General features: G+C 47.3%; 2 protein-coding genes across 7 annotated transcripts in view; one reads left to right on the forward strand and one right to left on the reverse strand.

Annotated features, from left to right (window-relative positions):
- IFT80 (intraflagellar transport 80) overlaps positions 1 to 19,311 on the reverse strand; it is a 519,318-nt gene that overhangs the window by 370,348 nt on the left and 129,659 nt on the right. The gene's annotated exons all lie outside the window — the stretch shown is intronic.
- LOC134911339 (uncharacterized) overlaps positions 16,367 to 19,311 on the forward strand; it is a 39,772-nt gene continuing 36,827 nt past the window's right edge. Inside the window, exon 1 of the mRNA XM_063919589.1 lies at positions 16,367 to 16,373. The gene's annotated coding sequence lies outside the window, so the exon portion shown is untranslated. The remainder of the gene's footprint in view (positions 16,374 to 19,311) is intronic.

The raw sequence follows: 19,311 nt of genomic DNA on the forward strand, positions 1-19,311 counted from the left end.
ATGTTACGCCTAGGGCTTATAGAGGAATCCACCAGTGAGTGGAATAATACAATTGTCCTGGTACCGAAGCCTATAGGTGCCTTACGGTTCTGCAATGACTTCCGTAAATTAAATCAAGTGTCCCGGTTTGATTCTTACCCTATGCCCCAGGTTGATGAGTTGGTAGAAAATTTAGCCAATATTCAATATCTCACTACACTTGATTTGACAAAAGGTTATTGGCAGATTCCGTTAATAGAAGCTGCTAAGGCAAAAACGGCCTTCTCTACCCCAGAAGGCTTATTCCAATATAAAATGCTCCCATTTGGTTTACATGGTGCCCCAGCAACCTTCCAGAGAGCTATGAATAAGTTGCTGCGGCCCCACAGATAATATGCGACTGCATATTTAGATGACATAGTTATTTTCAGCTCTGACTGGAAGTCACACCTACCAAAAGTAGAAGCCGTTTTACAATCTCTACGGGCACATGGGTTTACCGCCAACCCCGAGAAATGTGACAATGGTATGATTGAGGCAAAGTATTTGGGGTACATTGTGGGCTGAGGACAGGTTAAACCTCAGCCTAGTAAGGTAGAAGCAGTCCTCACCTGGTCTAAATGTAAATCACAACTTAGGACATTTCTCGGTTTGGTCGGATATTATCGCAGGTTCATTCGAGATTTCGCCGCTAGAGTGGCTCCACTAACTGAATGTCTTAAAAAACAATTCCCAGACAAGATAACATGGTCTAGACCAGTGGAAACTGCTTGGCAGGATTTAAGACGAGCTTTGTGTACTGAGCCTGTCTTGCAAGCTCCTAACTTTAAAAAGCAATTTGTGTTACAAACGGATGCCTCTGGGACAGGATTAGAAGCAGCCCTATCCCAAGAGGTAGATGGAGAGAAGAAGCCCATCCTCTACCTTAGCCGTAAATTATTGCCCAGGGAGCACAGTTACTCAACTGTAGAGCAGGAGTGCTTGGCCATTAAATGGGCAGTTGAGACATTAAGGTATTATTTATTGGGACAAGAGTTTTTGTTGGTCACAGACCATGCACCCTTACAGTGGATGCATACAAACAAAGAGGTGAATATGCTCGTGTGACCCGTTGGTTTTTGGCTTTGCAGCCATTTAAGTTTGAGGTGAGGCATCTTCCGGGGAAACAGCACCTCAATGCCGATGCCCTTTCCAGGAGGTTTGTAGGTCCTGTTCCTCCAAGCAACCCTATGGTGAAGCTAGGGGAGGAGAAAGAAGGCGAGGTGGGTGACCTCTGGAAGGTGGTGGAAGGCTGTGTACCTGGGCGGATGATACAGATGGGGGTGGGCGAGGCAGAGAGATTGCCTGAAAGTGTAGCTTCACCAGGGTGGTTGAAGCTAAGGGGGGAGGAGTGTGGCAGAGACAGCATTGTTCCATGTTAAAGTAATGTGGAGGATCCAGACCAGGTTTTGGAAGCAGTAGCAGAATCCCAGGTGTGTGATCAGCAGCACCTGGGATTTCCTGATATAAGGGTTTCCGGGGCAGAGTCACCTTGCTCTCGGCGGTGGAATAGCTATCCGTGTGATAAGCCGGGTTGTGTGGGTTAGACTAGAGACCACTGGAGCCTATCAAGAGTCTGCTATGCTGCGAGTGCCTGTATGCTACTGCCTGTAATACCGACTGTATATGGAACTAACTTGCTATGTGGTGACATGCTGTGCAAAATAAACACCAAAAGTGTTCATCTAAGTCCCAGTGTGTGTGATCCTTGTCACAATATATATATATATATATATATATATATATATATGTAGTATTGTTCTATTAAATATCAAGCCATACGTGTAGTACAGAGACAGAACTGCATAAGGACACAGTGTGTGGGATCAAATTGTTCAGGATCACATAAGTAATAATTTGGTGGTTGCAAGGATATTGTCACCTATTGCGGCAACAAATTATTAACGATACCGGATTCATGTATATTCCTGTATGATACTGTGGTCGGTTTGAACTGGTCTTTAGGTGGGAGCCCAGGGGTAAACAACTGTAATCACATTACAAGATTAGGTATCGCCCAGTGTTCGAGCTGACCAATGACCCACGGTGTACTGAATATGTCCCGCCCCTGAACCAATGGAAGAAGATCTTACATTCCCCATTGTACTGTTATTGGAACATTGTATAAAAGGACATGCACCTGGCCCAGAGGTCATCTTGTAAGATGACTGAAGCCTGGAATCCAGTGGCGCAGCGTACGTATGTCAGTAACTGTTACTATTGTATTGGTATAGTTGTATTGCTAATTGTACTTGCGTTTATTTCCCCTGTGTCTGTTGTATATTATTGCACGTATTATTGTATCTTTGAATTGTATTGTGTTGCTACAGTGTAGCATTGTTATCCCCTTGTGTCAGCTAGGGACTAATATATATGGTTATTGGGTTGGACCTTTAATCCAAATTTACCCCTCTGTCTCGGCTAAGTTATTTTGTTAATCTGGCAAAGCGTCAGGGACGCTTCAGACACTATACTAAGGTTTAAGTGTGTTATATTGCTGAAGCCATATATATTCACCAAGGTATTACGAGAATGTCACAACGCTCAAAAGGTATGCTAAGTGGCACTATGCATAGGTATGCCCGTAGCTAGGAATAACGTGTAACAGTTAGCGCAACATTGAGGAAACTGCGCAACACACTTATTGTCCATCGGTTTACTTTAAAAACAGTTTATCACAAGGATAACCTGTGGACCCAGCAGGAGAAAAACTAACATTTTGAGTGCTGAAACTTCATTCCTGCTACAAGGGACAGGTAAATACAATTATTTTGAAAGAGCCGTCTCTTACACATGCATGTGTGTGAGTGTGTGTGTGTGTAATATACCAGCTGAATAAGCCATCATTGCCCGGAAATAAATCTTTAAGTTATCATGCTATCAATGAGTTGGATGCGACTGTCAACATTTTAAAATAATTAGCAGCTCTTTCAACACACCCATGAGGTGGCTGTGCAGTTTTTTTTTTTTTTGGGGGGGGGGGGGGGGGGGGGGGGGGAGTGTAGCCGGTAGCCCTGTACCCCAGCTTTCCTTTATGTTCAGTTTTATAATCACTTTTACAATGTGAGATGGGTTTAAAATTTTTCTTCGGTCCTCAATCTTGCTATTCCAAGGCTTTTGGGTACACAATATTTTTTGTCTTCCCACCATTTCTGTCAGTTTTTTTAGTTAATTGATTTATGGTTATTTCAGTCACTTTTTAAAGTTCATTAAAGTTTTTATCCAAATCCATCCATCCAGAACAGGCTCCATGTGTCAAAAATAAGATTTTACTTACCGATAAATCTATTTCTCGTAGTCCGTAGTGGATGCTGGGACTCCGTAAGGACCATGGGGATATAGCGGCTCCGCAGGAGACAGGGCACAATAATAAAAGCTTTAGGATCAGGTGGTGTGCACTGGCTCCTCCCCCTATGACCCTCCTCCAAGCCTCAGTTAGGATACTGTGCCCGGACGAGCGTGCATAATAAGGAAGGATATTGAATCCCGGGTAAGACTCATACCAGCCACACCAATCACACCGTACAACCTGTGATCTGAACCCAGTTAACAGTATGATAACAACGAAGGAGCCTCTGAAAAGACGGCTCACAACAAGAATAACCCGATTTTTGTAACAATAACTATGTACAAGTATTGCAGACAATCCGCACTTGGGATGGGCGCCCAGCATCCACTACGGACTACGAGAAATAGATTTATCGGTAAGTAAAATCTTATTTTCTCTGACGTCCTAGTGGATGCTGGGACTCCGTAAGGACCATGGGGATTATACCAAAGCTCCCAAACGGGCGGGAGAGTGCGGATGACCCTGCAGCACCGAATGAGAGAACTCCATGTCCTCCTCAGCCAGGGTATCAAATTTGTAGAATTTAGCAAACGTGTTTGCCCCTGACCAAGTAACTGCTCGGCAAAGTTGTAAAGCCGAGACCCCTCGGGCAGTCGCCCAAGATGAGCCCCCTTCCTTTTGGAATGGGCTTTTACAGATTTTGGCTGTGGCAGGCCTGCCACAGAATGTGTAAACTGAATTGTATTACAAATCCAGCGAGCAATCGTCTGCTTAGAAGCAGGAGCACCCATCTTGATGGGTGCATACAGGCTAAACAGCGAGTCAGATTTTCTGACTCCAGCCGTCCTGGAAACATATTTTTCAGGGCCCTGACAACGTCAAGTAACTTGGAGTCCTCCAAGTCCCTAGTACCCGCAGGTACCACAATAGGTTGGTTCATGTGAAAAACAGAAAACACCTTAAGGAGAAATTGAGGACGAGTCCTCAATTCTGCCCTGTCAGAATGAAAAATTAAGTAAGGGCTTTATATATGATAAAGCCGCCAATTCTGACACACGCCTGGCTGAAGCCAGGGCTAATAGCATCGTCACCTTCCATGTGAGATATTTTAAGTCCACAGTGGTGAGTGGTTCAAACCAATGTGACTTTAGGAAACTCAAAACAACAATGAGATCCCAAGGTGCCACTGGGGCACAAAAGGAGGCTGTATATGCAGTACCCCTTTTACCAACATCTGAACGTCAGGCACTAAAGCCAGTTCTTTCTGGAAGAAATTCGACAGGGCCGAAATTTGAACCTTAATGGACCCTAATTTTAGGCCCATAGACAGTCCTGTTTTCAGGAAATGTAGGAAAACGACCCAGTTGGAATTCCTCTGTAGGGGCCTTCTTGGCCTCACACCACGCAACATATCTTCACCAAATGCGGTGAAAATGTTTTGCGGTTACATCCTTCCTGTCGTCGACCAGGGTAGGGATGACTTCATCTGGAATGCCCTTTCAGGATCCGGCGTTCAACCGCCATGCCGTCAAACGCGGCCGCGGTAAGTCTTGGAACAGACAAGGCCCCTGCTGGAGCAGGTCCTTTCTTAAAGGTAGAGGCCACGGGTCTTCCGTGAACATCTCTTGAAGTTTCGGGTACCAAGTCCTTCTTGGCCAATCCGGAACCACGAGTATCGTTCTTACTCATCTCCCTCTTATGATTCTCAGTACTTTTGGTATGAGAGGCATAGGAGGGAACACATACTCTGACTGGTACACCCACAGTGTTACCAGAGCGTCCACCGCTATTGCCCGAGGGTCCCTTGACCTGGCGCAATATCTGTCTAGTTTTTTATTCAGGCGGGACGCCATCATGTCCACCTTTGGTTTTTCCCAACGGTTTACAATCATGTGGAAGACTTCCCGATGAAGTCCCCACTCTCCCGGGTGGAGGTCATGCCTGCTGAGGAAGTCTGCTTCCCAGTTTTCCACTCCCGGAATGAACACTGCTGAGAGTGTTATCACATGATTTTTCGCCCAGCGAAGAATCCTTGTAGTTTCTGCCATTTCCCTCCTGCTTCTTGTGCCGCCCTGTCTGTTTACGTGGGCGACTGCCGTGATGTTGTCCCACTGGATCAATACCGGCTGACCTTGAAGCAGAGGTCTTGCTAAGCTTAGAGCATTGTAAATTGCCCTTAGCTCCAGTATATTTATGTGGAGAGAAGTCTCCAGACTTGATCACACTCTCTGGAAATTTTTTCCTTGTGTGACTGCTCCCCAGCCACTCAGGCTGGCATCCGTGGTCACCAGGACCCAGTCCTGAATGCCGAATCTGCGGCCCTTTCATAGATGAGCACTCTGCAGCCACCGCAGAAGAAACACCCTTGTCCTTGGAGACAGGGTTATCCGCTGATGCATCTGAAGATGCGATCCGGACCATTTTTCCAGCAGATCCCACGGAAAGGTTCTTGCGTGAAATCTACCGAATGGGATCGCTTTGTAAGAAACCACCATTTTTCACAGGATCCTTGTGCAATGATGCACTGATACTTTTCCTGGTTTTAGGAGGTTCCTGACTAGCTCGGATAACTCCCTGGCTTTCTTCTCCGGGAGAAAACATCCTTTTCTGGACTGTGTCCAGAATCATCCCTAGGAACAGTAGACGTGTCGTCGGAAAAAACTGCGATTTTGGAATATTTAGAATCCACTCGTGCTGTCGTAGAACTACTTAAGATAGTGCTACTCCGACCTCCAACTGTTCTCTGGACCTTGCCCTTATCAGGAAAGCGTCCATATTTCTTTTAAGAAGAATCATAATTTCGGCCATTACCTTGGTAAAGACCCGGGGTGCCGTGGACAATCCAAACGGCAGCGTCTGAACTGATAGTGACAGTTCTGTACCACGAACCTGAGGTACCCTTGGTGAGAAGGCAAATTTGGACATGTAGGTAAGCGTCCCTGATATCCAGTGACACCATATCGTCCCCTTCTTCCTGGTTCGCTATCACTACTCTGAGTGACTCCATCTTGATTTGAACGCTTGTATGTAAGTGTTCAAATATTTCAGATCTCACCGAGCCGTCTGGCTTCAGTACCACAATATAGTGTGGAATAATACCCCTTCCCTTGTTGTAGAAGGGGTACTTTGATTATCACCTGCTGGGAATACAGCCTGTGAATTGTTCCCAATACTGCCTCCCTGTCGGAGGGAGACGTTGGTAAAGCAGACTTCAGGAACTTGTGAGGGGGAGACGTCTCGAATTTCCAATGTACACCTGGGATACTACGTGTAGGATCCAGGAGTCCACTTGTGAGTGAGCCCCCTGCGTGCTGAAACTCTTGAGATGACCCCCTACCGCACCTGAGTCCGCTTGTACGGCCCCAGCGTCATGCTGCGGACTTGGCAGAAGCTGTGGAGGGCTTCTGTTCCTGGGAATGGGCTGCCTGCTGCAGTCTTCTTCCCTTTCCTCTACCCCTGGGCAGATATGACTGGCCCTTTTGCCCGCCTGCCCTTATGGGGACGAAAGGACTGAGACTGAAAAGACTGTGTCCTTTTCTGCTGAGATGTGACTTGGGGTAACAAAAGGTGGATTTTTCAGCTGTTGCCATGGCCACCAGGTCCGATGGACCGCCCCTTTATACGGCAATACTTCCATGTGCCGTCTGGAATCTGCATCACCTGACCACTGTCGTGTCTTCGTCTGGCAGATATGGACATCACATTTACTCTTGATGCCAGAATGCAAATATCCCTCTGCGCATCTCGCATATATAGAAATGCATCTATAGTCAATAAAATCTTGTCCCTGTCAAGGGTATCAATATTTTCAGTCAGGAAATCCGACCAAGCCCCCTCAGCGCTGCACATCCAGGCTGAGGCGATTGCTGGTCGTAGTATAACACCAGTATGTGTGTATATACTTTTAGGATATTTTTCAGCTTCCTATCAGCTGGCTCCTTGAGGGCTGCCGTATCTGGAGACGGTAACGCCCCTTGTTTTTATAAGCGTGTGAGCGCCTTATCCACCCTAAGGTGTGTTTCCCAACTCGCCCTAACTTCTGGCGGGAAAGGGTATACCGCCAATAATTTTCTATCGGAGGAAACCCACGTATCATCACACACTTCATTTAATTTATCTGATTCAGGAAAAACTACAAGTAGTTTATTCACACCCTACATAATACCCTTATTTGTGGTACTTGTAGTATCAGAAATATGTAACACCTCCTTCATTGCCCTTAACATGAAACGTGTGGCCCTAAAGGAAAATACGTTTGTTTCTTCACCGTCGACACTGGAGTCAGTGTCCGTGTCTGTGTCGACCGACTGAGGTAAATGGGCGTTTTTACAAGCCCCTGACGGTGTCTGAGACGCCTGGACAGGTACTAATTTGTTTGCCGGCCGTCTCATGTCGTCAACCGACCTTGCAGCGTGTTGACATTATCACGTAATTCCTAAATAAGCCATCCATTCCAGTGTCGACTCCCTAGAGAGTGACATCACCAATACAGGCAATTTGCTCCGCCTCCTCACCAACATCGTCCTCCTACATGTCGACACACAAGTACCGACACACATCACACACACAGGGAATGCTCTGATAGAGGACAGGACCCCACTAGCCCTTTGGGGAGACAGAGGGAGAGTTTGCCAGCACACACCAAAAACGCTATAATTATACAGGGACAACCCCTTATACAAGTGTTTTCCCTTATAGCATTTTTATATATGTAATCATATCGCCAAATAAGTGCCCCCCCTCTCTGTTTTAACCCTGTTTCTGTAGTGCAGTGCAGGGGAGAGCCTGGGAGCCTTCCTCACAGCAGAGCTGAGCAGGAAAATGGCGCCGTGTGCTGAGGAGAATAGGCCCCGCCCCCTTTTCGGCGGGCTCTTCTCCCGGAGTTTGTGAGATCTGGCAGGGGTTAAATACATCCATATAGCCTCAAGGGCTATATGTGATGTATTTTAGCCATAAAAAGGTATTATACATTGCTGCCCAGGGCGCCCCCCCCAGCGCCCTGCACCCTCAGTGACAGTTGGTGACTGTTGGTGAAGTGTGCTGACAACAATGGCGCACAGCTGCAGTGCTGTGCGCTACCTTATGAAGACTGAAAGTCTTCTGCCGCCTGTTTCTGGACCTCTTCAACTTCGGCATCTGCAAGGGGGGTCGGCGGCACGGCTCCGGGACCGGACTCCATGGCTGGGCCTGTGTTCGATCCCTCTGGAGCTAATGGTGTCCAGTAGCCTAAGAAGCAAATCCATCCTGCACGCAGGTGAGTTTACTTCTCTCCCCTAAGTCCCTCGTAGCAGTGAGCCTGTTGCCAGCAGGACTCACTGAAAATAAAAAACCTAACTTAAACTTTTATTCTAAGCAGCTCAGGAGAGCCACCTAGATTGCACCCTTCTCGTCGGGCACAAAAATCTAACTGAGGCTTGGAGGAGGGTCATAGGGGGAGGAGCCAGTGCACACCACCTGATCCTAAAGCTTTTATTATTGTGCCCTGTCTCCTGCGGAGCCGCTATATCCCCATGGTCCTTACGGAGTCCCAGCATCCACTAGGACGTCAGAGAAATTATATCTGACCAACGGGAGGTCCGACCAAAACCTTAACCCTTTAATATGTATTCTTGAACCCAATGCTAATCACTTTGAAGTTTTCCTCCACATTCTTCCAGTGGACAGCCCAGAACAGGCTCCTCAGGTCAAAGTTCTGCCTGGTGAACACTATCAGGAGGTCCAGCCAGGATCCAAACTCCCTAGTATGTGTTCTGGGATCCAATATTACCACTCTGTGTAGTTTTCATCCAAATCCATCTAGCAGAAGGCCCAGAACAGGCTCCCTCAGTTTAAGGTCTGCCCAGAGTGCACCAATGGGAAGTCCGACCAGAACTCCAACCCCCTAGTATGTCTTCTGGAATCCAATATTACTATTCTGCAAAGTTTTTGTCCAAATCCATCCAGTGGAAGGCGCAGAACAGGATCCCCAGGTCAAAGTGCTTTCCAGCATACACCAACGGGAGGTCCGACCAGGACCCTAACCCCCCTAAAACCTAGCCAGGATCCAACTGGACCATCTCACGTTGGTTTAATCCCATTCGGCGCAGGGGTGTCCAAATGCATAATAGGACAGACAAACAAAATGACCAATACATTTTATATACAAAATACATAAACAGTCAAACCTGGATAAGTGGGGCCTGGATAAGTGGGGAAACCTTTATTACTGGGACTAATTATGAGGTCCCGGCATTTTTGCACCAAAAAACCCTCTGTTAGTGAGACTGTCAAACCTGTTTAACAGAGATGATTTGTCTCGATTATTAGGAATAATCACTTCTATAACTGAGATTGCTGTTAGGACCTCTTTAAGCGAGATTAGTGCAGTTTATTAACCTCTATAAATGAGACAACCACCTTTAGAACCTCTGTAACTGGGATTAGTTCAGGCTTTGACAAGTCTCTCCTTACGATCAGTGATGTCAGAAGGGACATGGAAACCAAGTATGTACATAATGTACATATTTTTTATTTAGCATTTAGGCACCTCTACAAAGAACTGTGTGAATGTACGTAAGTGAGAACATCTATAAGTGAGACAAACACTTCTTGAACCTGGATAAGTGAGAAACCAGATAAGTGAGATACATCTTTAAGTGGGACTAAACGTGCCGCAGCACATACTTATTATTAAATATGTGGCTGCCCGGTCATGTATAAAAACAGAAAAACTGCACCAAAAAATATCCACCAAAGAGCATGATCAGATAAACCAGCACACCACCTTGATGAAGGCGGTAACTGAAACGGGCCATTGGAAAGACCATATGCAGCTATAAGATATGATACCCTTGATATGGTTGAGTATGATGATGGCTTTTTGTGATCAATTAAATTAATGTTTTTGCTCTTTCTAAAAGATGGGCCCTCATTCCGAGTTGATCGCTCGGTAATTTTCTTCGCATCGCAGTGAAATTCCGCTTAGTACGCATGCGCAATATTCGCACTGCGACTGCGCCAAGTAATTTTACAATGAAGATAGTATTTTTACTCACGGCTTTTTCTTCGCTCTGGCGAACGTAGTGTGATTGACAGGAAATGGGTGTTACTGGGCGGAAACACAGCGTTTTCGGGGCGTGTGGATAAAAACGCTACCGTTTCCGGAAAAAACGCAGGAGTGGCCGGAGAAACGGGGGAGTGTCTGGGCGAACGCTGGGTGTGTTTATGACGTCAAACCAGGAACGACAAGCACTGAACTGAACGCAGATGCCGAGTAAGTCTGAAGCTACTCTGAAACTGCTAAGTAGTTTGTAATCGCAATATTGCGAATACATCGGTCGCAATTTTAAGAAGCTAAGATACACTCCCAGTAGGCGTAGGCTTAGCGTGAGCAACTCTGCTAAATTCGCCTTGCGAGCGATCAACTCGGAATGAGGGCCATGGTGTGCTGATTTACCTGATGATGCCCTTTGATGGGTATTTCTTGGTGCTAATTTTATAATATACACATGCATATATACACACACATATAGAGAGACACAGCGCGAGAGAGACAGGGGGCATATGTAATAGGTTCAGAGTTTGCCGGTGGTGCGGGATGCCAGCCGATCTCGGAGGGTTTTTAAAGCGGCAATCATTTACAAGGCATGGTTATGCCTGCAATGCCACTGCATCTCGCACCCTTCATCCGCCCATCTGAATCTCTAATTCACACAGAAGTACATCCTACCCTGCAGGGGTAGTGAACAGTTTTGTGCGAGATTGGGATGCCGTGAAGTGTGGCGATTGCCGCACTGATTTGGCTGGGCGTATGTCTTTGTAACCCAGTACAATAACTAATACATATCAAATATCTTATTTATTAATAAGTATATTAAAAATCAAAATACAATTACATAAAACGTAAGAACACTTCTCGGAATCTATGCAAGACAATATATATGAGGTGCAGATTGCATATATATTGAATGCATTAATACATCACGATAATAAGATTTTAAACCTACCGGTAAATCTTTTTCTCCTAGTCCGTAGAGGATGCTGGGGACTCCGTAAGGACCATGGGGTATAGACGGGCGCCGCAGGAGACATGGGCACTCTAAGACTTTAGATGGGTATGAGCTGGCTCCTCCCTCTATGCCCCTCCTCCAGACCTCAGTTATAGAACTGTGCCCAGAGGAGACGAACAGTACGAGGAAAGGATTTTTGTTACTCTAAGGGCGAGATACATACAATCCCACACCATACACACCGTACAACATGGTATATACTAAACCAGTTAACAGCATGAACAAAACAGCATCAGCCAGAGACCGATCTCAACTGTAACTTAACCCTTATGTAAGCAACAACTATATACAAGCCTTGCAGAATTTGTCCGCACTGGGACGGGCGCCCAGCATCCTCTACGGACTAGGAGAAAAAGATTTAACGGTAGGTTTAAAATCTTATTTCCTCTTACGTCCTAGAGGATGCTGGGGACTCCGTAAGGACCATGGGGATTCCGGGCGGGAGAGTGCGGATGACTCTGCAGCACCGATTGAGCAAACATGAGGTCCTCATCAGCCAGGGTATCAAACTTGTAGAATTTTGCAAAAGTGTTTGAACCCGACCAAGTAGCTGCTCGGCAAAGCTGCAATGCCGAGACGCCTCGGGCAGCCGCCCAAGAAGAGCCCACCTTCCTAGTGGAATGGGCCTTTACCGAATTTGGTAACGGCAATCCAGCCGTAGAATGAGCCTGCTGAATCGTGTTACAGATCCAGCGAGCAATAGACTGCTTAGACGCAGGAGCGCCAACCTTGTTGGCTGCATACAGGACAAACAGTGCCTCTGTTTTCCTAATCCGGGCCGTCCTGGCTACATAAATTTTTAAGGCCCTGACTACATCAAGGGACTTGGAATCCTCCAAGTCACCCGTAGCCACAGGCACCACAATAGGTCGGTTCATATGAAACCACTTTAGGGAGAAATGAGGACGAGTCCTCAACTCTGCTCGATCCACATGGAAAATCAGATAGGGGCTCTTGTGAGAAAAAGCCGCCAATTCGGACACCCGCCTCGCAGATGCCAAGGCCAACAACATGACCACTTTCCAAGTGAGAAATTTTAATTCAACTGTTTGAAGAGGTTCAAACCAGTGTGATTTAAGGAACTGTAACACCACTGTTCCTGTTCATCAGCAGTCTTCAGCGCCGTGGGTGATGAATGTGTCCAGAAATAGAGAGCTCTGCTGTGTTGAATATGATTAAGGCAGTCTGTTTGAAACGGTGTCCTGTTAGCAATTAAACGAGGTGGGACGCCACACTCTATTGTACTGGACTGCGGACCAAAGTATACATATGTATAGATTTCTTTCATATGCATATATATATATATACACTCTTTCATTAATGTATTAATTTCCTATTTTTTCACATCTTTTTCCACTTATTCTCTCTTTCTGTCATTTTGTTTTAGAATAAATACACTTATTCTTCATATATACAGCGTATACTTGTCATTTAGTATTACAACCATTACCACCACATATTCAGGCGCAATTGTGTACCCTTATGTTATATATCTTTTCAAATATAGGTTTAGGGATTTTAGATTCAGAATTGGTCTGACCGAGCCATCCGGCTTCGGGACCACAAACAGGGTTGAATAAAACCCTTTCCCCTGTTGCACTAGGGGAACCTTGATAATCACCTGCTGTTGACACAGCTTTGTATGGCAGCTGAGACTATTTCCCTCTCTGTGGGAGAAGCTGGCAAGGCCGATTTGAAAAATCGGTGTGGAGGCACGTCTTCGAACTCCAGTTTGTAGCCTTGGGATACAATTTCGACCACCCAGGGATCCAAATCCGACTGAACCCAGACTTGGCTGAAGAGTCGAAGACGTGCCCCCACCGGTGCGGACTCCCGTAGCGGAGCCCCAGCGTCATGCGGTGGATTTTGTAGAGGCCAGGGAGGATTTTTGTTACTGGGAACTAGCCGTAGCTGGTGTTCTGTTCCCTCTACCTCTACCTCTGGCGAGGAAGGAGAAACCACGACCCTTTCTGAACTTATGCGACCGAAAGGACTGCATCTGGTATTGAGGTGTTTTCTTTTGCTGTGGGGGAACGTAAGGCAAAAAAGAAGACTTACCCGCGGTAGCTGTGGAAACCAGGTCCGCGAGGCCCTCCCCAAATAAAACTTCACCTTTGTAAGGCAAAGCCTCCATATGTCTCTTTGAATCAGCATCACCTGTCCATTGACGGGTCCACAGAAACTGCCATGGCATTGGCTCTTGAACCCAACAGCCCAATATCTCTCGCAGCTTCTCTCATCTATAACGCTGCGTCCTTGATGTGACCTAAGGTCAACAAAATACTATCTTTATCTAGGGTGTCAATGTCAGATGCCAAGTTATCTGCCCACGCTGCAATTGCGCTACCCACCCATGCCGACGCTACTGCAGGTCTGAGCAGGGCTCCCGTAGTCGCATAAATTGATTTTAAGGTAATTTGCTGCCTGCGATCCGCAGGATCCTTTAGGGCCGCCGTGTCTGGGGACGGTAGTGCCACCCTTTTGGACAAGCGCGTCAAGGCCTTGTCCACCGTGGGGGAGGATTCCCACCGTAACCTGTCCTTTGAGGGGAAAGGATACGCCATAATAATTCTCTTGGGAACCTGCAGCCTCTTGTCTGGAGTTTCCCAAGCCTTTTCAAATAAAGCGTTCAGCTCATGAGATGGGGGAAACGTTACCTCAGGTTTCTTTTCCTTAAACATGCAGACCCTCGTGTCAGGGACAGAGGGGTCCTCTGTGATATGCAAAACATCTTTTATTGCAATAATCATATATTGAATACTCTTGGTTGCAACCTTGCATCATCATAGTCGACACTGGAGTCAGAATCCGTGTCGATATCAGTGTCTGCTACCTGGGAAAAGGGACGTTTATGGGACCCTGAAGGGTCTTGTGACACAGTCAAAGCCATGGATTGACTCCCTGCATTGTCCTTGGACTCTGCTTTGTCCAATCTCTTATGTAATAAAGTCACATTAGCATTTAACACATTCCACACGTCCAACCAATCAGGTGTCGGCTGTGCCGACGGAGACACCACCACCATCTGCTCTGCATCCTCCCTAGACGAGCCTTCCGCTTCAGACATGTCGACACACACGTACTGACACCCCCACACACACTGGGATATATGAATATGGGGACAGACCCACAATAAGGCCCTTTGGAGAGACAGAGAGAGAGTATGCCAGCACACACCCAGCGCCACTAGATACTGAAACGAAGTCCCAGCCTGTATAGCGCTTTTATACACAAATTAGCACCAAATAAATGTGCCCCCCTCGTTTTTGCCCCCTGTTACTTGTTCAGCAGGGGAGAGTCCGGGAGCAGCTTCTCTGCAGCTTGCTGTGGAGAAAATGGCGCTGGTTAGAGCTGGAGGATCAAGCTCCGCCCCTTCGACGGCGGGCTTCGGTCCCGCTATTTTTCTTTATGCTGGCTGGGGAATTTTCATAAACTGCCTCCGCAGTATCTATTTATGTGCCAGGCTTATGTGAGGTAAAAATCGCTGCCCAGGGCGCCCCCCCCCTGCGCCCTGCACCCTTGCTGTGCCTGTGTGTGATGTGAGAGCAATGGCGCACAGCGCGACCGCTGCGCGGTACCTCATGAAGAACCGAAGTCTTCTGCCGCCTTTGAAGTCTTCTTGCTTCTTATACTTACCCGGCTTCTATCTTCCGGCTCTGTGAGGAGGACGGCGGCGCGGCTCTGGGACGAACAGCAAGGACGACGCCTGTGTTCCGACCCTTTGGAGCTAATGGTGTCCAGTAGCCTAAGAAGCAGAGCCCATCAGTCCAGGAAAGTGGGTCTGCTTCTCTCCCCTCAGTCCCACGATGCAGGGAGCCTGTTGCCAGCAGTGCTCCCTGAAAATAAAAAACCTAACAAAAGTATTTTCAGAGAAACTCAGTAGAGCTACCCTGTAGTGCATCCAGTCTCCTCTGGGCACATGATCTAACTGAGGTCTGGAGGAGGGGCATAGAGGGAGGAGCCAGTTCACACCCATCTAAAGTCTTAGAGTGCCCATGTCTCCTGCGGAGCCCGTCTATACCCCATGGTCCTTACGGAGTCCCCAGCATCCTCTAGGACATAAGAGAAAAAAGTTTTATGTTGAATAGACAGACTGAAGGCCCGATTCAGACGTGATCGCTGCTGTGCATTTTCACATAGCGGCCGAATATCGAACTACAGCACCGCAATGTGAATGCGTGTTGCCAAACAGCAAAAGAATGGTGCGAACATTTTGATCATACGGGCATTCGCAAGGTGATTGACAGGAAGAGGACGTTTGTGGATGGTAATTGACCATTTTTTTTTTAGGGAGTGTCAGGAAAAACGCAGGCGTGCCCAAGAGTTTTCAGGGCAGGTGTGTGACGTCAGCTCTGGACCCGATCAGCCTGATTTCTTCACACTGAAGGAGTAAGTATTATATACGCACAGACTGCACACACTGCACAGAATGGGAAAAACATTAGATGTGGAGTGTGTTGCGAACGGTTTTGCAGCTGAGGGGAATTTACGAACAGTGTACATATGCATTCGCACACTTGCACGGGATGAATTTTCACTCCCCCCTGGGCGGTGACTATCTGATCGCAGGACAGAGTAATTTGCAGCACAGCGATCAGGTCTAAATTAGGCCCAGAATCTCAACCACTGTGCAGTTCAAAGTCACACAATAGTGATTACCGAACTACAGATAATTCTGCTAAACAATGCTGCTCTGTCCCAGATAGGTTTATGGGCTATACTTGGGGCTGAGACCCCTCAGTGTCAGTGCAGTGGGAATGCTGCTCCAGTGATCAGGTGATGATATTCACAGCACAAGATAACAGACATTAAGTCTGCGTGGTCACATAAGTCGCTGGACCCCTGCCAAAGTCCCAGACAGTCCTGTAGATAAGGGGACTGGTGATATTGCTGACTCAGCTGTAATTCTGGTCCGGCTAGTGCGCAGTCAGCCACATGTGCTGGGGGATCACTGTAAGCGCTACCAGGAGCAGCAACGGCCCGTGCTGAGGATCAATGAGTATGCAGTGTTAAGCCAGGTAAATGGTGAATTGATGTGGAAAATATATTCTTGCTGGCTATATGAATAAAAAGGCTTGAAGTGGTGGACATAAGCAGCAATGCCAGGAAAGTGAAAGTCTGTATTCCTCAATGCATTTCATTGCAAACTGCAGCTTCTTCAGGAAACAGACTGCAGCTTCTTCTGCCTCCTGATGAAGCTGCAGTTTGCAGTGAAATTTTCTTAGAAACTGTGTGTATTACTCCACTCCAAATCATATGTTATAAATAGAGGACATCTAGTATAATTAGAAACTAGTTTCTGTGTAGTTGTACTATACACTAATGCTGGCTACACATTAGTACTAGTGATGAGCGGGTTCGGTTCCTCGGAAACCGAACCCCCCCGAACTTCACCCATATTACACGGGTCCAAGGCATACTCGGATTCTCCCGTATGGCTCGGTTAATCCGAGCGAGCCCAAACGTCATCATCCCGCTGTCGGATTCTCGCGAGATTCGGATTCTATATAAGGAGCCGCGCGTCGCCGCCATTTTCACTCGTGCATTGGAAATGTTAGGGAGAGGACGTGGCTGGCGTCCTCTCCGTTTATTAATGTTGATGCAAATATTTGTGCTTATTGCTTAATTGTGGGGACTGGGGAGCAGCTGTATTATATAGGAGGAGTACAGTGCAGAGTTTTGCTGACAGTGACCACCAGTATACGTTGTCTGCCTGAAAAACACTCCATATCTGTGCTCAGTGTGCTGCATATATCTGTGCTCACACTGCTTAATTGTGGGGACTGGGGAGCAGCTGTATTATATAGGAGGAGTACAGTGCAGAGTTTTGCTGACAGTGACCACCAGTATACGTTGTCTGCCTGAAAAACACTCCATATCTGTGCTCAGTGTGCTGCATATATCTGTGCTCACACTGCTTTATTGTGGGGACTGGGGACCACCAGTATATTATATAGGAGGAGTACAGTGCAGAGTTTTGCTGACCAGTGACCACCAGTATTATACGTTCTCTGCCTGAAAAAATAAGAATTTACTTACCGATAATTCTATTTCTCGTAGTCCGTAGTGGATGCTGGGGACTCCGTCAGGACCATGGGGATTAGCGGCTCCGCAGGAGACAGGGCACAAAAGTAAAAGCTTTAGGATCAGGTGGTGTGCACTGGCTCCTCCCCCCATGACCCTCCTCCAAGCCTCAGTTAGGATACTGTGCCCGGACGAGCGTACACAATAAGGAAGGATTTTGAATCCCGGGTAAGACTCATACCAGCCACACCAATCACACTGTACAACCTGTTAACAGCATGATAACAGCGGAGCCTCTGAAAAGATGGCTCACAACAATAATAACCCGATTTTTGTAACAATAACTATGTACAAGTATTGCAGACAATCCGCACTTGGGATGGGCGCCCAGCATCCACTACGGACTACGAGAAATAGAATTATCGGTAAGTAAATTCTTATTTTCTCTGACGTCCTAAGTGGATGCTGGGGACTCCGTCAGGACCATGGGGATTATACCAAAGCTCCCAAACGGGCGGGAGAGTGCGGATGACTCTGCAGCACCGAATGAGAGAACTCCAGGTCCTCCTCAGTCAGGGTGTGCCCCTGACCAAGTAGCTGCTCGGCAAAGTTGTAAAGCCGAGACCCCTCGGGCAGCCGCCCAAGATGAGCCCACCTTCCTTGTGGAATGGGCATTTACATATTTTGGCTGTGGCAGGCCTGCCACAGCATGTGCAAGCTGAATTGTACTACACATCCAACTAGCAATCGTCTGCTTAGAAGCAAGAGCACCCAGTTTATTGGGTGCATACAGGATAACAGCAAGTCAGTTTTCCTGACTCCAGCCGTCCTGGAAACCTATATTTTCAGGGCCCTGACAACATCTAGCAACTTGGAGTCCTCCAAGTCCCTAGTAGCCGCAGGTACCACAATAAGCTGGTTCATGTGAAACACTGACACCACCTTAGGGAGAAACTGGGGACGAGTCCCCAGCTCTGCCCTGTCCGAATGGACAATCAGATATGGGCTTTTGTGAGACAAAGCCGCCAATTCTGACACTCGCCTGGCCGAGGCCAGGGCCAACAGCATGGTCACTTTCCATGTGAGATATTTCAAATCCACAGATTTGAGCGGTTTAAACCAATGTGATTTGAGGAATCCCAGAACTACGTTGAGATCCCACAGTGCCACTGGAGGCACAAAAGGGGGTTGTATATGCAGTACTCCCTTGACAAACTTCTGGACTTCAGGAACTGAAGCCAATTCTTTCTGGAAGAAAATCGACAGGGCCGAAATTTGAACCTTAATGGACCCCAATTTGAGGCCCATAGACACTCCTGTTTGCAGGAAATGCAGGAATCGACCGAGTTGAAATTTCTTCGTGGGGCCTTCCTGGCCTCACACCACGCAACATATTTTCGCCACATGTGGTGATAATGTTGTGCGGTCACCTCCTTCCTGGCTTTGACCAGGGTAGGAATGACCTCTTCCGGAATGCCTTTTTCCCTTAGGATCCGGCGTTCAACCGCCATGCCGTCAAACGCAGCCGCGGTAAGTCTTGGAACAGACATGGTACTTGCTGAAGCAAGTCCCTTCTTAGCGGCAGAGGCCATGAGTCCTCTGTGAGCATCTCTTGAAGTTCCAGGTACCAAGTCCTTCTTGGCCAATCCGGAGCCACGAGTATAGTTCTTACTCCTCTACGTCTTATAATTCTCAGTACCTTGGGTGTGAGAAGCAGAGGAGGGAACACATACACTGACTGGTACACCCACGGTGTTACCAGAGCGTCCACAGCTATTGCCTGAGGGTCTCTTGACCTGGCGCAATACCTGTCCAGTTTTTTGTTCAGGCGGGACGCCATCATGTCCCCCTTTGGTCTTTCCCAATGGTTCACAATCATGTGGAAGACTTCCCGATGAAATCCCCACTCTCCCGGGCGTCGGAATGAACACT

The sequence above is a fragment of the Pseudophryne corroboree genome, chromosome 4 (assembly GCF_028390025.1).
Source record: "Pseudophryne corroboree isolate aPseCor3 chromosome 4, aPseCor3.hap2, whole genome shotgun sequence".
Lineage (NCBI taxonomy): Eukaryota > Metazoa > Chordata > Amphibia > Anura > Myobatrachidae > Pseudophryne > Pseudophryne corroboree.